Source organism: Capricornis sumatraensis, chromosome 12 (assembly GCF_032405125.1).
Source record: "Capricornis sumatraensis isolate serow.1 chromosome 12, serow.2, whole genome shotgun sequence".
Taxonomy (NCBI): domain Eukaryota; kingdom Metazoa; phylum Chordata; class Mammalia; order Artiodactyla; family Bovidae; genus Capricornis; species Capricornis sumatraensis.
This window is the reverse complement of record NC_091080.1, coordinates 69,068,734-69,087,532: the sequence shown is the minus strand read 5'-3', so window position 1 is coordinate 69,087,532 and position 18,799 is coordinate 69,068,734.

The window sequence follows — 18,799 nt, the reverse complement described above, 5'->3', positions numbered from 1 at the left end:
GCAATAAACCTTTAGAAAAATGACAGTTATTGGAAATATAATTGCTAATACCACTGGTTTAGAGTTAAAAGAATGATGACCTATGATTTCCAGTCAGTGAATTTTTGATAGACATGGAAGTTAAGGATGATACTTTAGGTCATGGCAGTGAATGCTTCAGATAATTTTCCAAGCATTATTTGTTCTTTTGTCTTTCACTACTGATAGAGCATGATAAAGACAAGGGAGTTTCTAAATAATGAAAGGTATCATATACAGTTATTGTGAAATAATCTCTTCTATCTCTGAAAAAATAGGTTCATAAGGGACCAAGTTGAAAATACAAAGTCTAGAAGGCCGATAGTTATTATTCATTTGTTTTTACCTTATTTGTTTTCTAGTTGTTAATGTAGTTGCCTTTGGCAGATAAAACCTTATGGCCATCTTGAAAATACATACTAAAACTGTATTCATGTCAGTTTGAGGGAAGCAATTGCAAAATACTATTTTAAAATTTCAAAATAAACTTTGAGGCTTTGTTCTTGGTTACTGCTTTGAGGTTGTCCTGGATTACAAATTTGGCACGTGTGTGTGTGCCTGAAACATCCTAAAATTTTGAGTAAAATTATTCTAGCTATAGTGATATTAAGCTGCCAGGCAATTTATCTTTGCTATGGTGATCAAACTGAATAGTTATGTTAATAAATTATGTTATTTGATTGAATATGTTAATACTTATTATAATAAAATTGATCCTGGGAATTAGAATATATTATATACTGTATGGAGATGGACAAGCCTCTGTGGCAATTTTATTTACATTAAAAACCAAACTGGTTGCTATTGATTGTACTGATGATCATGCACATTGGATTTTAGAATAAATGTCATTTTGTAGATAGCTGTTATGCCTGCCTTTCTGCTTGTCCATGTGTGTGTATGTGCTCAGTCTCTTTAGTCATGTGTGACTCTTTCCGAGTCTCTGGACTATAGCCCACCAGGTTCCTCTGTCCAAGGAATTCTCCAGTCAAGAATACTGGAGTGGGTTGCCACGCCCTCCTCCAGGGGATCTCCCCATGCCCGGGACTGAACCCATTTCCCCTATGTCCCCTGCATTGGCAGGCAGGTTCTTTACCACTAGTGCCACCTAGGAAGCCCCTGGCTTGTACATGAGTATATTTTAATCTGAAGACTTCAACATATCTTTTTGGGGAAACACAGTTCAAACCACAAGGGTCCACTGTTTACCCTCTCTGAAATTCATGTCTTTCCTATGTGTGAAATACATTCACTTCATCTCAACATTCCCAAAGTTTTAGTCCATTCCAGTTTAACTCAATGTCCAAAATTCACATAAAAACAATTAGCTCAAATTCACTTAAATTAGTTACATGAGAGGCACTGGGTATGGTCCATCTAGAGAAAATATTTTTTGTCATCTATAGACTTGTGAAATTACAAAACAAGTTATATCTTTTAAAATAAAATACTGGGGCACTTATTGGATAGATATTTTCATTCCATAAGGTAGAGATTGGAGGAAAAAGGTCTCAGGTTCCAAGTAAGTTTGAAAACAAGCAGGGCAGATTCTATTAGATATCAAGGGTTGAGAATAACACCATGTGGCTCAGTTCCCTGTTCTGTCAGCTCTCTTGGCCCACTGGAGTGCAGCCTTATCCTCTGCCCTGGGAAAAACTGTCATCTCTGGCTGCTTCATCCATGGTTCTACCCTCAGAGTCCTTTATTGTATCCTCTCTCTGACCCTCTCAAGCCAGGCTGGCAATGTTTCTTCTTGCATAATTATCAAAATCTTGTCAGTCTTCTGAACAATTCGTGGGAATCCAAACCGTCAAACAGAAAGGTACTCAATATATCATTCCTGATTATTGACATCTATATTCCCAGGTCTTCTCAGAGTTGACTGGATCCACAATTCACGTAAACTGTCTCATTAGCAAATGTTTGTCCAGCCACATTCTTAGGTTCCAGAATATACTGTCTGGATTGGATTTGAATTTTCCAAATCATTAACTGATGTTTTGTTTTTTGTGTGTGTAAGAGTTCATTCCTCAACTTTTCTCTTACCTTTTGCATTTTATTACAAGAAGCAAGATAATCCAGGTCACACATTTCACACTTTATGGCAAGTTATTCTCAGTTAAAATCCATGATTGTCACTTACAAGTTCTACTTTCCACAAAATAGTGGAGCATAAATCCATCAAGTTCTCTGCCGCTTTAAAAAAAAAAAGTATCACTTTTCCTCCATGTTCCAGTAACATATTCTTCATTTCCATCTGAGACATCATCAGAAGTACCCTTGATGTTTATATCTCTAGTAGCATTCTTCATGACAACGTATGTATTGTCTAAGAAATAGAAGCTTTGTATGCAACTCCTCTTACCTCTTATTCTTTCTCAGAATTTTCTTTGATGGCCATATTTCTATCAACAGTCTCTTCAAGGCAATCTAGCTTTTTCTATTAAGAGTTTCAAAAAATTTCCAACCTCTACCCATTACCCATTTCCAAACCCACTTTCACATTTTCTTAGGTGTTTGTTATAGCAGAATTTTAGCCTTCTAAACTATGACAGAATTCATTTTTGTTGCTTTAAGTCAGTCACTTTATAACAGCCCAGAGCTAATATAGATTTTAGTAAAATGATCAAAGTGCTGCTATAACAAATACTTGAGGAAAAATACAAATACAAAATGAAATGCACACATATTAAAACCAAAAACACAGAGATATCTATAAAGCACCAATAAGATGGGAAAAGGGAGTATTTTACCTGCATTTATATTTATTATTAAAAATAGCAGTTGCTTTTAAGAAAACTTTTGGAAGCTGGATGTCATTGAATGACAGCTTTATATTAATGGAGAAGACTCTTGAGAGTCCCTTGGACTGCAAGGAGATCAAACCAGTCAATCCTAAAGGAAGTTAGTCCTGAATATTCATTGGAAAGACTAATGCTGAAGCTGAAGCTCCAGTACTTTGGCCACTTGATGTGAAGAGCCAACTCACTGGAAAAGACCCTGATACTTGGAAAGATTAAGAGCAAGAGAAGAAGGAGATGACAGAGGATTAGATGGTTGGATGGCATCACCAACACAATGGACATGAGTCTGAACAAACTCCAGGATACTGAAGGACAGGCAGGCCTAACATGCTGCAGTCCATGGGGTCTCAGTCAGACAAGATTTAGCAACTGAACAACAACAATGTACAAAGAGGTTGTACAGGCAGTAAGTATGTTCACTGTCTGTAACAAATTTAAATATATAGTAGATCTGAATAGAAACTACTTTGCTCTTTATATCATAAAGCAGTGGAATTTCTAAACATTGTTATTGGTAAAATATACCTTCTTGCCTTGGTTGATTATTTGTATTCTCCTCACTGTTTAAAAAATTAGTGCTGAAAACTGTCAATTTAGAATTGTATACTCTGTAAAATTTCTCTTAAAGAACAAAAGTTAACATCTAGGCATTTTTGTATATTGGCCGTGTTTCGTGTGGACTTCCCAGATGGCTCTAGTGGTAAAGAATCTGCCTGCCTGCCAGTACAGGAGACTTAAGAGACATGGGTTTGATTCTTGGATTGGAAATATCCACTGGAGGAGGGCATAGTTACCCAATCCAGTATTATTGCCTGGAAAGTCTCATGGACAAAACAGAGTTGGAAACAACTGAAGCAACTTAGCATGCACTCAATGAGTTTCCTGCAAACTTGTTAAACTCATTAATTCAGGTAGCTTTTATGTAAATTTTGTAGCATGTTCTAAAATAAGATAGAAAATCACTTTGTTTGCAAATAAAATAGATCCCAGTAGATTGTAATGGCTTTTATTTCATTTATTTTCTTATTATTCTGGCTAAAACTTACAGTAAAATTTTGAAGAGAAATAGTAGATCATCATCCTTGCCTATTCCCTGATTTTAAGTGGAAAATAACGTTAACTGTGAGATTTTCACAGTTGTCTTATATCAATATGAAGACGTTTTCTTCTAATGAAGTGAAGTGAAAGTCATTCATTCATGTCTGACTCTTTGTGACCCCATGGACTATACAGTCCATGAGATTCTCCAGGTCAGAATACTGGAGTGGGTAGCTTTTCCTTTCTCCAGGGAATCTTCCCAACCCAGGGATCACACCCAGGTCTCCAGCATTGAAGGTGGATTCTTTACCAGCTGAGCCACAAGGGAAGCACAAGGTTACTGGAGTGGGTAGCCTATCCTTTCTCCAGTGGATCTTCATGACCCAGGAATTGAACCAGGGTCTCCTACATTGCAGGCAGATTCTTTAGCAACTGAGTTGTGAGAGAAGCCCACCTTTTTTTAAGAATAACTTTTAAAACAAAATAAAACCAAATAAAATATCTGACTATTCTATATGTTGGCAAGGATGTAGTGCTCACACATTTCTTGAGGAGGAATCAATTTTTATAACCTTGGAAAATACTTTGAAATCATCTAGTGATGCTGGAAGCAAACAACTTTCAAATCGAATTGTATGCACATGCTTAACAAAAGATACATATAACAATATTGATGGCAAAATGATGTATAAAAGTTCCAGACTGGAAAACTGAAGTATCAATCCCAAATTATCAATTTGAATATATCTACTCAACAGAATAATGTACAAAAATTACATTGGCATAGCTAGAGCCTCAGTCAGTGATATGAATGAATGAATCTCACATGCATAATTTTAAGCAAAAGAGGCAAAACCTGAAAAGCTGTATACAGTTAATTTGTACTCATTTTAAACATATTTAAAACCATAATGTGAATTAATCTGTTAGAAATCATTATAGTTGTTAACTTTTGGCATACAGGCTGCTCTAACATACTGTTATGTACCCTTTCCTTACTTGGATGGTATAAGTACACTTAAAATATGCAAAAATCTCTGCATATATGTTATGCTGAAGTTGAAAAAAATAAGAAAATTTGTGAAAATAGATGCATGTTGTAATAAAATTTAGACCTATAAGCCAAGTTTTTACTTATATATCTATTTCTTTCCCTTCATCTTCTGTCTTTCTGCAGTTGAATCAGAAACATTCATTGCTTTGAAGAACATGCTATTAAAAGAAGTCCAAAATGAATTCAGAAAGAACAGAATAAATAAGTTGCTTTGTGTTCCAGATTAGATTTTTTAAATATTTAAAGCAGGGACAATAATCTCAAAATGAAATGTTTTTCATTTTCAAGGGTCTTCTATTTTAAAGAACCAAAAATTAAACTTTGAAGGGTGCCAAGATGAATATGTTTGCCATACAAAAGAGATAAGAGCAAGACCCTATGAACTGCAGCTCACCAGGCTTCCCTATCTTTCACTGTCTCCTGGAGTTTCTCAAACTCATGTATATTGAGTTGGTGACGCCATTGTAATGGCATGATCCATGGTTTATTAATGTCATTATAATATAGAGAAAAATAAATATTTGTTTGCACTTCATAAATAACACATATTTGTGGCACTTGATGGTTTTGCTATGTCTAAGGTTGGTCATGGAAAATCATAGGATTTTGAATTATTTATTATCTTTATATGATAAACAAGATTTCACATGCAGATTTCTAAGTGGTTTTAATTATACCATCACCTGAAAAATAAATAACCAATATGAAGTCATAAGTAGTAACCAGTTGACTAAGGTAAATAAAAATAATCAAGTTTGGTGCATGTATGATGCGTGGTGAATAATTGAATCCAAGACTTTTATATTAAGATGCAATACATTAATCTAAATTAGCATAGTGAAAGTTAATAACTTTGGAAAATAATTGGAATTTTAAGATTACACGTAAATGTAGATGTTTAAATTAACAAATAGCAAAATAGAAAGTAACAGTTTTTAAATGCTAGTTAATGATGTTCATTGACATCAAGCAAAAAGTGAATAGTTTTCTTTACAAATCAGAAGGCAACACACATGCACACAGAAGAAATGTCAGAGGGCATTTGCAGTTTTTAATATCCATACTTTAATAAAGATAATATATAATATATGCTATGATAGTGTAAAAAAACATCTTATTCAGCCATCCTGCTCTAGAAATATTTTTAAAATTGTGTTATTCTTATAATAGTAACTTGAATTCAACTTTAGAGTGGGATTTTATTTAGGTTCTACTTTTAGCATTTTCTGAAGAATATTTTTAGTTAAAAGCATAATTAATTTCAATAAGAATGATTTATTGAAAACTGTTAACTGCATAATATAGAAAATGCACTGTAAAAATATGTAACTAATATTAAATACAAGTATAATTATTGTGATCAATCAAAAGAACAATAATAGTGACTTATCCATTGGAGTCAGGGAAAGGCTGAATATAAAGAAAATCTTTTTTCAAGAGGAAGAGAATATTTGTTAATTTATTTATTTTCATTGAAGTCAAGAAGAGAATAATATTAAGTTTAGATATTATTAAATTAGATGGGAGGGATAAAAGTTGGCTGGCAAATGAACGGATGTTCTGTCTTCCTCTCTGAGGATATCTGAATGTTCAGTTCTTAACTGTTGGTCAAGATAAGGACCATAAATCTATGATGTTTTGTTTAAGGTCCAGACATCCACTGGTGATCAGTTTTGTTACTGCTGGTTTGGCCCTGGCTTAACTGATTTAATAAGCCTAGAGGAGCCTGATAGGTTACAGTCCATGGGGTCGCAAAGAGTCGGACATGACTGAGCGACTTCACTCACTCACTCACTCAGTGGTAAATGGCCAAGGGTCTTAGACTTCCCTGGGAGCCTCAGCATCTCCTAGACTTGGTCTACCAATGCTTGCCTGCATTGTATTCCTCTTGCTAATTGGCCGCTTTGCCTTAAAAAAGAAACCTAATGTGAGTGTATTCTGTGAACTCAAGTCTTTTCAAGTATCTAAAGGAAAGAAATGTTTGCAGCATCTATGAGTTAATAATAAGCTTATTGAAAGAGTGAAGATAAGACAACAAAATATCTCATTCAAACAAAGGCAATGTGGAAGCAGTAAAACAAAATCAGAAAAAGTATAAGACAGAGAATATAAAAAGTAAGATGCTAGAAAGTCCTCCAAATACTTGAGCAATCACTGGTAAATATAAATATGTGGAAACATAACTACGTATACTATGGATTCTTGCTTTGCATTTTATCTCTTTGAAAATGTTACTCCAGAACTTTTCCAAATACTTAGATTTCATATGAAATAGATATTTTAGAATAAAAACACTTTGTCTCCAAAATAAAAGAAAGTTTACTTAAAATGTATTTTTCTTATAGTTGATGCTGGAAGGTTGACCCCCCCCCCCAAAAAAAAGGAGATTCAACAGCCTGTTTTCTCAACCTACAGCTTCACCATTTATGATTCCAGGTACTGAAAAAGATGAATTTGACATTTCAGTGAGTATTCTGACTCATTGGAAAAGGAAACTGGTCCAAATAAACTGGGCCAACTGTAACTAAGAAAAGAAAAATATGACAAAGACCATTTTTCTCTCAGCTTTATAAGATGTTAATCATATGATGCTTGTCTTATAGCACAGATTTTTTTTTTTTGAATAGTATAATGTGTCAAGTAAACCGACATTCTAAGTTCAAAAAAAATTTTGAAATTTTTTGAGCTCTTTTAAAGAGGTGACTCATTTGATGAGACCCTGATGCAGGGAAAGATTGAAGGCAGGAGGAGAAGTGGACAACAGAGGATGAGATGGTTGGATGGCATCACTGACTCAATGGACCTGAGTTTGAGTAAACTCTGGGAGTTGGTGATGGACAGGGAGGCCTGGTGTGCTGCAGTCCATGGAGTTGTAGAGAATCAGACTGAACAACTGAAATGAACTGAAAGATGAAAGTCATTTGAAAAAGTCATACAGTTTCTTCTGGGGTAAATTTTCATAATTCACTGGTTGGATAAATATACATGAAGGCTGAGAGATTGAAAAAGTCTTGAACAGTTGACACTGGTAAATGCTAATCTGTTGAAAAGTTAGTACTGAAAGGAGAGAGTGGGACAAATGCAGAAAGTAGCATCGACATATATACACTACCATATGTAAAATAGATAGGTGGTGAGAAGTTGCTATATAACATAGGGAGCCCAGCCTGAGGCTTTGTGATATCTAGAGGAGTAGGCTGGAGGGAAGGAAGGGAGATTGAAGAGGGAGGTGACATATGCATGATTATGACTGATTTGCATTGTTGTATGACAGAAGCCAACACAATGTGGTAAAACGATTTTCCTCCTATTAAAAAATATAAAAGAAATACGTCCATGTACTTTTCAATGAGGGAGTTGATCTTCAAATTAATAATTTAGCTGAAAACATGAAGTCAGCATTTTGTCTTTAGGATTGTACTTTTGACTTATGTATTGACTAATACAGATGTGGCTGTACTTGTTTGTTTCCACTGGTCCAAAATAAGTGTAAGTTCAGTTCAATTCAGTCACTCAGTCGTGTCCCACTGCTTGCAACCCCATGGACTGCAGCACTCCAGGATTCCCTGTTCATCAATAACTCCCGGAGCTTACTCAAAGTCATGTCCATGGAGTTGGTGATGCCATCCAACCATCTCATCCTCTGTCGTCCCCTTCTCCTCTTGTCTTCAATCTTGCCCAGCATCAGAGTCTTTTCCAATTAGTCAGTTCTTCACATCAGGTGGCCAAAGTATTGGAGTTTCAGCTTCAGCATCAGTCTTTCCAATGAATATTCAGAACTAATTTCCTTTAGGATGGACTGGTTGGATCTCCTTGCAGTCCAAGGGACTCTCAAGAGGCTTCTCCAACACCACAGTTCAAAAGCATCAATTCTTCTGCGCTCAGCCTTCTTCACAATCCCACTCTCACATCCATACATGACTACTGGAAAAACCATAGCTTTGACTAGATAGTCCTTTGTTGGCAAAGTACTGTCTCTGCTTTTCAATATGCTATCTAGTTTACAAAATAAGTGTAAGCTAGCCATCACAGAAAAAAATGTATGAAATGCTTGGCAATAAACACAACTAATGCTGAAATATACAAAGTGCTAAATAACTCTTTGAATGGTCCCTTTTTATCCTACAATAATTGTACTGACATTTGCATTTGTGGTGCAGAAATAATAGTGAGTGAAACATTTTGTGCCACTACAAGTCAAGGTAGAGACACCAAATTATGGCAATAGTCACTTTACTTCACCATGACAAACTTACAGTTAAAGAAATAAATGATACTTCAAGGAAGTATTGAAAATGTAGAAACCTGTGTCCATCTCCATGAGTTTATATCCTCTCAGTAATTTAGGGTTTTGTTGATAAGTTAATGGATATATTTATGAATAGTAAATTATTTCAATATTAGGAAGATTTGTATAATTCATGGAAGAAGTATTTTCCAAATGAACAATATTTGATGATACAAATTCATATATGGGCAAAAGACACATTCAAAGATAGTAATGACTTTTGCTCAAGTATGAAAGATTTATCAATATGGTTTCAGATTTATACTGAATATAAATCACTGAATCTTTAAAATCTTTAGAGATTTTAAATTTGAATCACTAATCTTTAAAAAACTTGTCAAGCTGGAGTATAGAATCAAAAATAGCCACAATTATCTGAAAAGGCTATGAAAATAATTCTCATTTTTTCTACATTTTTTCTAACTTTTTTTGTAATCTTCAAGCAGAAAAAAATGAAAAACTTATTGCAGCAGAGTGAAAGCAGGAATGAAAATGAGAATCAAGCTCTTTTTCTAGTAAGGTATAAAACAATGGTATTCTTCTCAATAAATGTTTCAAATAATGTGTAATTTTCAGTAAAATGTTTTGGCATAGTGGGCAAGGGTTATAATTATTTTAAAAATATTAATAAGCAAATATTATGAAAGATCTTAATTTTTAGCAAAACTTCAATTTAAGAAAATGTGATGATTTTAGTCACACTGCAAATCCTCTAACAATACCTTTTCATAAAAATTTTAGTTCTATATGGGTGCAGGAAAGAGCTCCATGTTTGTTTGTTTGTTTCCTACTTCTTAAAGTCTGCTCATTTCTGTTAGAGTGCATGTGTGCTTGCTAAGTTGCTTCCATCCTGTCTGACTCTTTGGGACCCTGTGGATTGTGGCCTACCAGGCTTCTCTGTCCATGGGATTCTCCAGGCAAGAGTACTGGAGCGGATCATCATGCCCTTTGCCAGAGGATCATCCTGACCCAGGGATCAAACCCGCATCTCTTATATCTCCTCCTTTAGCAGTCAAGATCTTTTCCACTAGCACCACCTGAGAAGCCCTTCTGTTTCAGTTGTTCTAGGTTATGCTCTGTCTCCTCATAAGAATGAAAATTCACTCTTTAACTTTCCATCTTTCTGTTTGAAGGTGATAAATTTTAGAGTTCACAGACACCCTCTATTATGTTCTCAGTTACTATTGTCAAGATTTGATAGAGCTCTACTGTTGCGAATCTAGGTATTAAAGAATCTCACACTGCCCTGCTGAGATCTGGGCAAAGCACTCTTTGCAGTTACTTTATTGTCACCCTGCTTATTTAACTTTTATGCAGAGTACATCATGAGAAATGCTAGACTGGAAGAAGCACAAGCTGGAATCAAGATTGCCGGGAGAAATATCAATAACCTCAGATATGCAGATGACACCACCCTTATGGCAGAAAGTGAAGAGGAACTAAAAAGCCTCTTGAAAGTGAAAGTGGAGAGTGAAAAAGTTGGCGTAAAGCTCTACATTCAGGAAATAAAGATCATGGCATCCGGTCCCATCACTTCATGGCAAATAGATGGGGAAACAGTGGTAACATTGGCTGACTTTAATTTCTGGGCTCCAAAATCACTGCAGATGGGGATTGCAGCCATAAAATTAAAAGACACTTACTTCTTGGAAGGAAAGTTATGACCAACCTAGTCAGCATATTCAAAAGCAGAGACATTACTTTGCCTACTAAGGTCTGTCTAGTCAAGGCTGTGGTTTTTCCAGTGGTCATGTATGGATGTCTGAGTTGGACTGTGAAGAAAGCTGAGCGCAGAAGAATTGATGCTTTTGAACAGTGATGTTGGAGAAGACTCTTGAGAGTTCCTTGGACTGCAAGGAGATCCAACCAGTCCATCCTAAAGGAGATCAGTCCTGGGTGTTCATTGGAAAGACTGATGCTAAAGCTGAAACTCCAATACTTTGGCCACGTCATGCGAAGAGTTGACTCACTGGAAAAGAATCTGATGCTGGAGGGATTGGGGGCAGGAGGAGAAGGGTCCAACAGAGGATGAGATAGCTGGATGGCATCACCGACTTGATGGACATTAATTTGGGTGAATTCCAGGAGTTGGTGATGGACAGGGAGGCCTGGTGTGCTGCAAATCATAGGGTCACAAAGAGTAGGACATGACTGAGCAACTGAACTGAACTGAACTGAACTGAATGAGTCCTGAATGTTGGAAGGATATATAAAGATCATTTAATCTCACTTTTTATTGAATGTAATGGATGTTAAGAATGCTCAATCATGTGGTTTTTGCATTCTAGTAACTCCATTTCTAAATAAAATTTCATCTGATATAATAAATGTTTCTCCACTTTTAATTCAATTTTTTTTAAATCAAGAAGGCTTTTTTCTTTCTATCTGTTCTTTTTTTTTTTTTTGAGCAGAAAAATGACTTGATTTTATTTTCAAAGTAGTATACTGGCTGTCTTAGTAGTATGGACTACAGGAGAGGGTGGGATGGATTGAGAGAATAGCATTGAAACATATACCTTACCATATGTAAAATTAGCCAGTGGAAATTTGCTGTATGACACATGGAGCTGAAATCCGGTGCTCTGTGACTTTTCATATTTTTACCCACAAATGATTTATGCCCTTACTTTAAAAGTTATATTAAAATCAAACTAATATATTGTTTGATCCTGTTACTTTAAATTCCTATTCGTATGTTGGTTGGCATTTATTAGACATGGAGTGGAGAGAACACAAAGTGTCAGCTGCAGCTTGAAACATTAGGCACAAGAATAAAGAGCTCATAAAAATAGCAGTGCTTCCTCTCACTCTGTTCCTTGACATAATACCCCCAGACACTATGCCACTGTTAACCTCAGACTATAATAATGTTACTAACCATGGTGATTCCTCAACAGTTGTAATCTGTTTTGCAAACTATTCACCTTTGAAACCAAAGTCTCTATATTACCTTAAACCTTTTTTTTTTCTTTTTCACCTCCTTTTTATTTAAGCAAACATTTATCTAGAACTCTCTAAAAATATTGCTCTGATTTTCCTATTATGAAAGTAATGGAAGCTCATTAAAAATAAATATTACTGTAGTTCAACATACAAGGTGAAACCCAAATAGATTATAACACATAAAATTTCAGCATAGAGCAGAAAGTTTAAGATGAATGAATCTGGAGCTTGATTCCTTGGGTTCAAACCCTGTCTCTGCGAGCCTTTAATGTGCATTTTAAAGCAAGGTAATTAAGCTTTCACTGATTCAGCCTCCAGAGGAATCAAATAGTTCTGACCTCATAGGCCTGGTGTGAGATTTAAAATAATTAATTAAAACTTTATTAGTAATAGTGACCTCATAAGCTTGAAGTTGTCTAAAATTAAATTAGTTAATCAGTTGTGAGGATGAAATTAACCTCAGAGTACTACTTAATGCTCAGTAGGCACTGACTTTATCTTAGCAATAGAAAAATAGAGTGTTTTTACCACTTTAAACTCATATTAGGTATAGTATTTGAAAACTGCTCTTTCTTCTAGCATGATCATTTCCCTATATTTCTCAATATCACTGTTTTTGGTAAATACTATCTCCATTGTATGAAGAAAATATAATCTAATCAATAGTATGATATTTTGGAATATATATGTTGTTTCCATTCTCAGTTTTGGAAAGGCCAAATTTAGCACTCTTTTACACATAACTTATTCAAGGCAGTTTAATTTCTTAAAATGCTTTTCTACTGTTGGGATTACTAGAATTTGGGATATTCAAACTCATTTATTCAAAGAACATTTATTTAGTGCATGTGTGTACAGTCATCCCTCAAAGCCATGAGGTGGATTGATTCTAGGACCTTCTCAGATACCAAAATCCATGCATGTTCAAGTCCCTTATATAAAATAGTGATTATAACCTTTGTTCTCTTTCCATGTATTTTGTCATCTTTAGATTAGCCCAGGTGGCATTAGTGTTAAAGAACCCCCCCTGCCAATGCAGAGTACATAAGAGACATGAGTTCGATCTCTGAGTCAGGAAGATTCCCTGGAGGAAGGCATGGCAACCCACTCCAGTATTCTTGCCTGGAGAATCCCATGGACAGAGGAGTGTGGTGGGCTATAGTATATAGGGTTGCCAAGAGTCAGATGTGACTGAAGCAACTTAGCAGGCAGGCAGATTACTTATAATGCTTAATACACTTTACATGCTATAAAAATAGTTGCCAATGCAATAAAAATGCTATGTAAATGGTTACCAGTATGTAGCAAATTCAAGCTTTCTGGAATTTAAAAAAATAAATTCAACCCATGGTTCAATAGATCTTCAGAAGTGTGACCCATGGATATGGAGGGCCAAGTGTATAGTGGCTGGTATCCATCTCAGTTCCCTTGCAGATACTGCCAAAGTCTCTGTCCCCATGGAGATGATATCTCCTGGCAAATAATTTGAGATTTTGGTACATACTGCCAAATTCTCAAATTGACAAAGCTTATTCCACATTATCTTCTCACCAATGATGTATGAAATATTGTTTCTTAAATATCAACCAATAGCGGCTAGTCTAAGCAAGCAACAGCTAAACTAATAATAAAATAATAGCAACAAAAATAGAAGCTATGGAATAAACTATGAAAAGGCAGAAAAATTCATCATCTTTAGCCTCATTATGACATGTAAGAGTGTAAATTAAAGACAAGTGTTGTATTTAGTCACTAAGTCATGTCTGACTCTTTTGCAACCCCATGGACTGTAGCCCTCCAGGCTCCTCTGTCCATGGGATTTCCCAGGCAAGAATACTGGAGTGGGTTGCCATTTCCTTCTCCAGGGGATCTTCCCGACCCAGGGATTGAACCTGCTTCTCCTGCATTGTAAGCAGTTCCCTTACCACTGAACCACCTGGGAAGCCCAAGTTAAAGATGTATATTCCAAATAAAATATTTAGAGTGCTGATAATACCAGAAAACCAGTTCTCCTTTATTGCCTTATTTGTTATGATTATTGTGTTGTGAGAAATATCTTACCCAAAGAAGACTTTTATGAATCTTAGCAAGAACACAGGTCAGACATCATATGTATAATTCTTTTAAAGAATAGAAACAGTTCCAAATATGACAACAAGGGAAAACAAATAATTTAAGTATGACAACATCTTTCACTTCCCATCTTCTTAGAATCTGTAAAATGCTCATACTTTTTCATACTATTATCATAATTGCTGTATAAAGATACATAATGTTGACAGGTTGTGGATAATTACTTCCAATTTACAATAGGAAAAATGGTGAGATTAAAGTACAATTTGATTTTTTTAGCATATCATTTCAAAGATTTGCACTTGCTAAACAATGGTGTAGGATATGACTGAAGCAGTGGTGTGAAAGATACATAATACAGATAACAATACATGATCTAGAGAAAAAATACAGGCTTTAAAGTGAGAGACTCTTGTTCTGAATTTCAGTGAACTGTGATGTGTAAAAATACATTTAATCATTCAGGCTCCTTTTCTCTCATTAATAAAAATCAGTTAATACACAGTACACCAGAGGTCTTTTGTGAGGATTTAATGAGAAAAAGCTATGCAAAATTCCATTCAAGTTCTTAGCACGTGATACAAAATCTCAATCAACAGTTTTCCATTGCCATTGTATTTATATTAACTACAGCCACATAGATATTAGCCATTTTTTCCAGTCCCACCCAAGCATGCACATGAACACATCATTTAATCTTTTAAAAATATTGCACAAATAATTGAGGTCTGTGATTTCCATCTTTGCTATAAAAAGCTTTCTCTTCTAATTTTTTTTAAAGAAAACTTTCAAGCTTAAAAACTTTCACACTTAAATCCATGTCTCTTTTAGCAATGGATATGCTGTCTACTAGTTTAAGAATAAACACATTTTTTTTTTCCTTCTAACTTAATGGATACTTAACAATGAAGAGAGCCATTTTAAATACTGTAGATTATTTCTTCCTCAACTCAGGGTTGAAAATGAAATGTTATATGGTTTTATAGTGGCCCATGATGTTTAACTTACTCTTAAGAACCTAAGACTAGAGTTGCACTTAATTTCTTACTTATGATCAAAAACATGAGTAAAAGGATTGGTAAGTGATCAGTTGATAATGATTTAAGTAACTTCTTCACAAGCAGCAACTCCATGTTGCTTTTACTTTATTTCTAACACTTACTAAAAGTGTTAAATGCCTGTCATCACTAGTTCAGAATTTATCTTAAGTATGTGTTTGTGATTTTCATATTGTGTAGACACTCCATCTTTGACAATCAGAGGGGACTTCTTTTTGAAAGAATAATAAAGTAGGTACAGCACTCATGGGCTCTAAATAGCAAGTGGACAGGTTTCTAAGATCCAGGAATGGTTAAGGTCAATATCTCAATTACCCTTTGTCTTGTAAATGATTCTTTCCATGAGTAAAGAAAAGTGTCTTGTCAGGATAACATGATAGAGGATTGTGCACTTAGTGCCCAGGATCTATTTTTCTTCAGATAAACAGAGTGCTTTACTTTCTTTCCTTCCTGCCAATCTTCCTTTCACAAGGACTAAATTACCTAAATGGAGAGCAGGTTGTTAAATGTCTGAACTTTAAGATCCTAAAAGTACTGGCAGTTTGCCACATTGAAGATCTGACAACGACTGGCCTTGGTTTTAAACACTCCTTCCCATTTAGATATTGACAATATAGAGAATGGGAATGTCCTGTTATTTCTTGTCACAGTTTATGTTCATTGGAGAAATCCATATCTTTAGAACTTTTGCTTTTCATTTCTTTTCATCTGACTTCTACCAAAGTATTCACTGGAATGGTAACTTTCACAATTCTAGTTACTGTGAAAACAGAACCCTGAAGATGCTGTCCCTACACTATTTTTTTAATTGCTGGTCTACCCAGAGTGAATTGGGAAAACAGGATAAAAACAGGAAGTAGGGACTGGGAAAAGAAATACAAAGAAGATAGTATCATCTTCAAACTAGCCAATACTGTATCTATGGTCGGTCCTCACAGTCGTATTAAAAGGCAACCACTGCAGAATATGTACTTTGGAAATTGGATTTTAATCCAGTTTCGAACATTTATTATCTCAGTGACTTTGATATGAAGAAATTACAAACTCATCTTGCTTCCATTTCTGTATTTCCAAAAGAAAGGTAAAACGAGTCAAAGTACAGAGTGTGTGTGTAGCTGGTATCCCAGGTGGCACTGCAGTAAAGAATTTGCCTGCCAATGCAGGAGCCACAAGAGATGCAGTTTCATTCCCTTGGTTGGGAAGATCCCCTGGACTAGAAAAAGGCAACACACTCCTTTCTTCCCTGGAAAATCCCATGGACAGAGGAGCCTGGTAGGCTATACTCCATGGGGTTGCAAAGAGTTGAACATGACTGAGTGACTGAACACACACACATATATGTGGGTAGCTAGCTTAGGAGATTCAGGAGATTCCCTGGTGGCTCAGGGGTAAAGAAACTGTTTGCCAATATAGCAGATGTGGGTTTGATCCCTGGAGAAGGATCAATAAATATGCTAATATTGTCATGGCCCTGATTCTTTCAGATGTGTTCCTGTGACAGATACCTTCAGGTCCAAGTCAAAAATTTTGGCCTAGTTTTATTTTCTTATAGTAATTCTGTTGTGTTTATATCATATCCCAAATCTGATGTACCTTAAAATATCAAAGTAAAATTTTCTTTCCCTCTGCATAAAAGTTATATGAACATCCAGAATGGTATTTTTCACAGAGCTAGAACAAATAATTTCACAATTTGTATGGAAATACAAAAAACCTCGAATAGCCAAAGCAATCTTGAAAAAGAATGGAACTGGAGGAATCAACTTGCCTGACTTCCGGCTCTACTACAAACCCACAGTCATCAAGACAGTATGGTATTGGCACAAAGACAGAAATATAGATCAATGGAACAAAATAGAAAGCCCAGATATAAACCCACGCACCTATGGACACCTTATCTTTGACAAAGGAGGCAAGAATATACAATGGAGAAAAGACAATCTCTTTAACAAGTGGTGCTGAGAAACTGGTCAACCACTTGTAAAAGAATGAAACTAGAACACTTTCTAACACCCCACACAAAAATAAACTCAAAATGGACTAAAGATCTAAACGTAAGACCAGAAACTATAAAACTCCTAAGAGGAGAACATAGGCAAAACACTCTCTGACATAAATCACAGCAGGATCCTCTATGACCCATCTCCCAGAATATTGGAAATAAAAACAAAAATAAACAAATGGGACCTAATTAAAATTAAAAGCTTCTGCACTACAAAGGAAACTATAAGCAAGGTGAAAAGACAGCCTTCAGAATGGGAGAAAATAATAGCAAATGAAGCAACTGAACAAAGAACTAATCTCAAAAATATACAAGCAACTTATGCAGCTCAATTCGAGAAAAATAAATGACCCAATCAAAAAAATGGGCCAAAGAACTAAATAGACATTTCTCCAGAGAAAACATATGGATGGCTAACAAACACATGAAAAGATGCTCAACATCACTCATTATCAGAGAAATGCAAATCAAAACCACAATGAGGTACCATTTCACACTAGTCAGAATGGTTGCGATCCAAAATTCTATAAGCAATAAATGCTGGAGAGGGTGTGGAGAAAAGGGAACCCTCTTACACTTTGGTGGGAATGTAGACTAGTACAGCCACTATGGAGAACAGTGTGGAGACTTCTTAAAAAAACTGGAAATAGAACTGCCATACGACCCAGCAATCCCACTGCTGGGCATACACACTGAGGAAACCAGAATTGAAAGAGACACGTGTACCTCAAAGTTCATTGCAGCACTGTTCCTAATACCCAGGACATGGAAGCAACCTAGATGTCCATCAGCAGACAAATGGTTAAGAAAGTTGTGATACATATACACAACAGAATATTACTCAGCCATTAAAAACAATACATTTGAATCAGTTCTAATGAGGTGGATGAAACTGGAGCTGATTATACCGAGTGAAGTAAGCCAGAAAGAAAAACACCAATACAGTATACTAATGCATATATATGGAATTTAGAAAGATGGTAATGATAACCCTGTATGAGAGATAGCAAAAGAGACACAGATATATATAACAGTCTTTTGGACTCTGTGGGAGAGGGTGAGGGTAGGATGATTTGTGAGAATGGCATTGAAACGTATAATATCATATGTGAAACGAATCACCAGTACAGGTTCGATGCATGATCCAGGATGCTCGGGGCTGGTGCATTGGGATGACCCAGAGGGATGGTATGGGGAGGGAGGTGGGAGGGGGGTTCAGGATGGGGAACACGTGTACACCTGTGATGGATTAATGTTGATGTATGGCAAAACCAATACAATATTGTAAAGTAATTAGCCTCCAATTAAAATAAATAAATTTATAGTAAAAAATTAAAAAAAGAGCTTCAGTAGAACTAGTAAAAATTTTTGTAAATATTTTTGTACTGCAGAAACTATTATTTCTAGTAGCTATTACTGAATTCCTAATTTTCCAAAATCTTTCAATATTGCTAAACAACCGTTTTACATTTGTGAGCCCAAAATGTCAGTCAAAGCACAGGAGATGTTGCAGTATAAAAA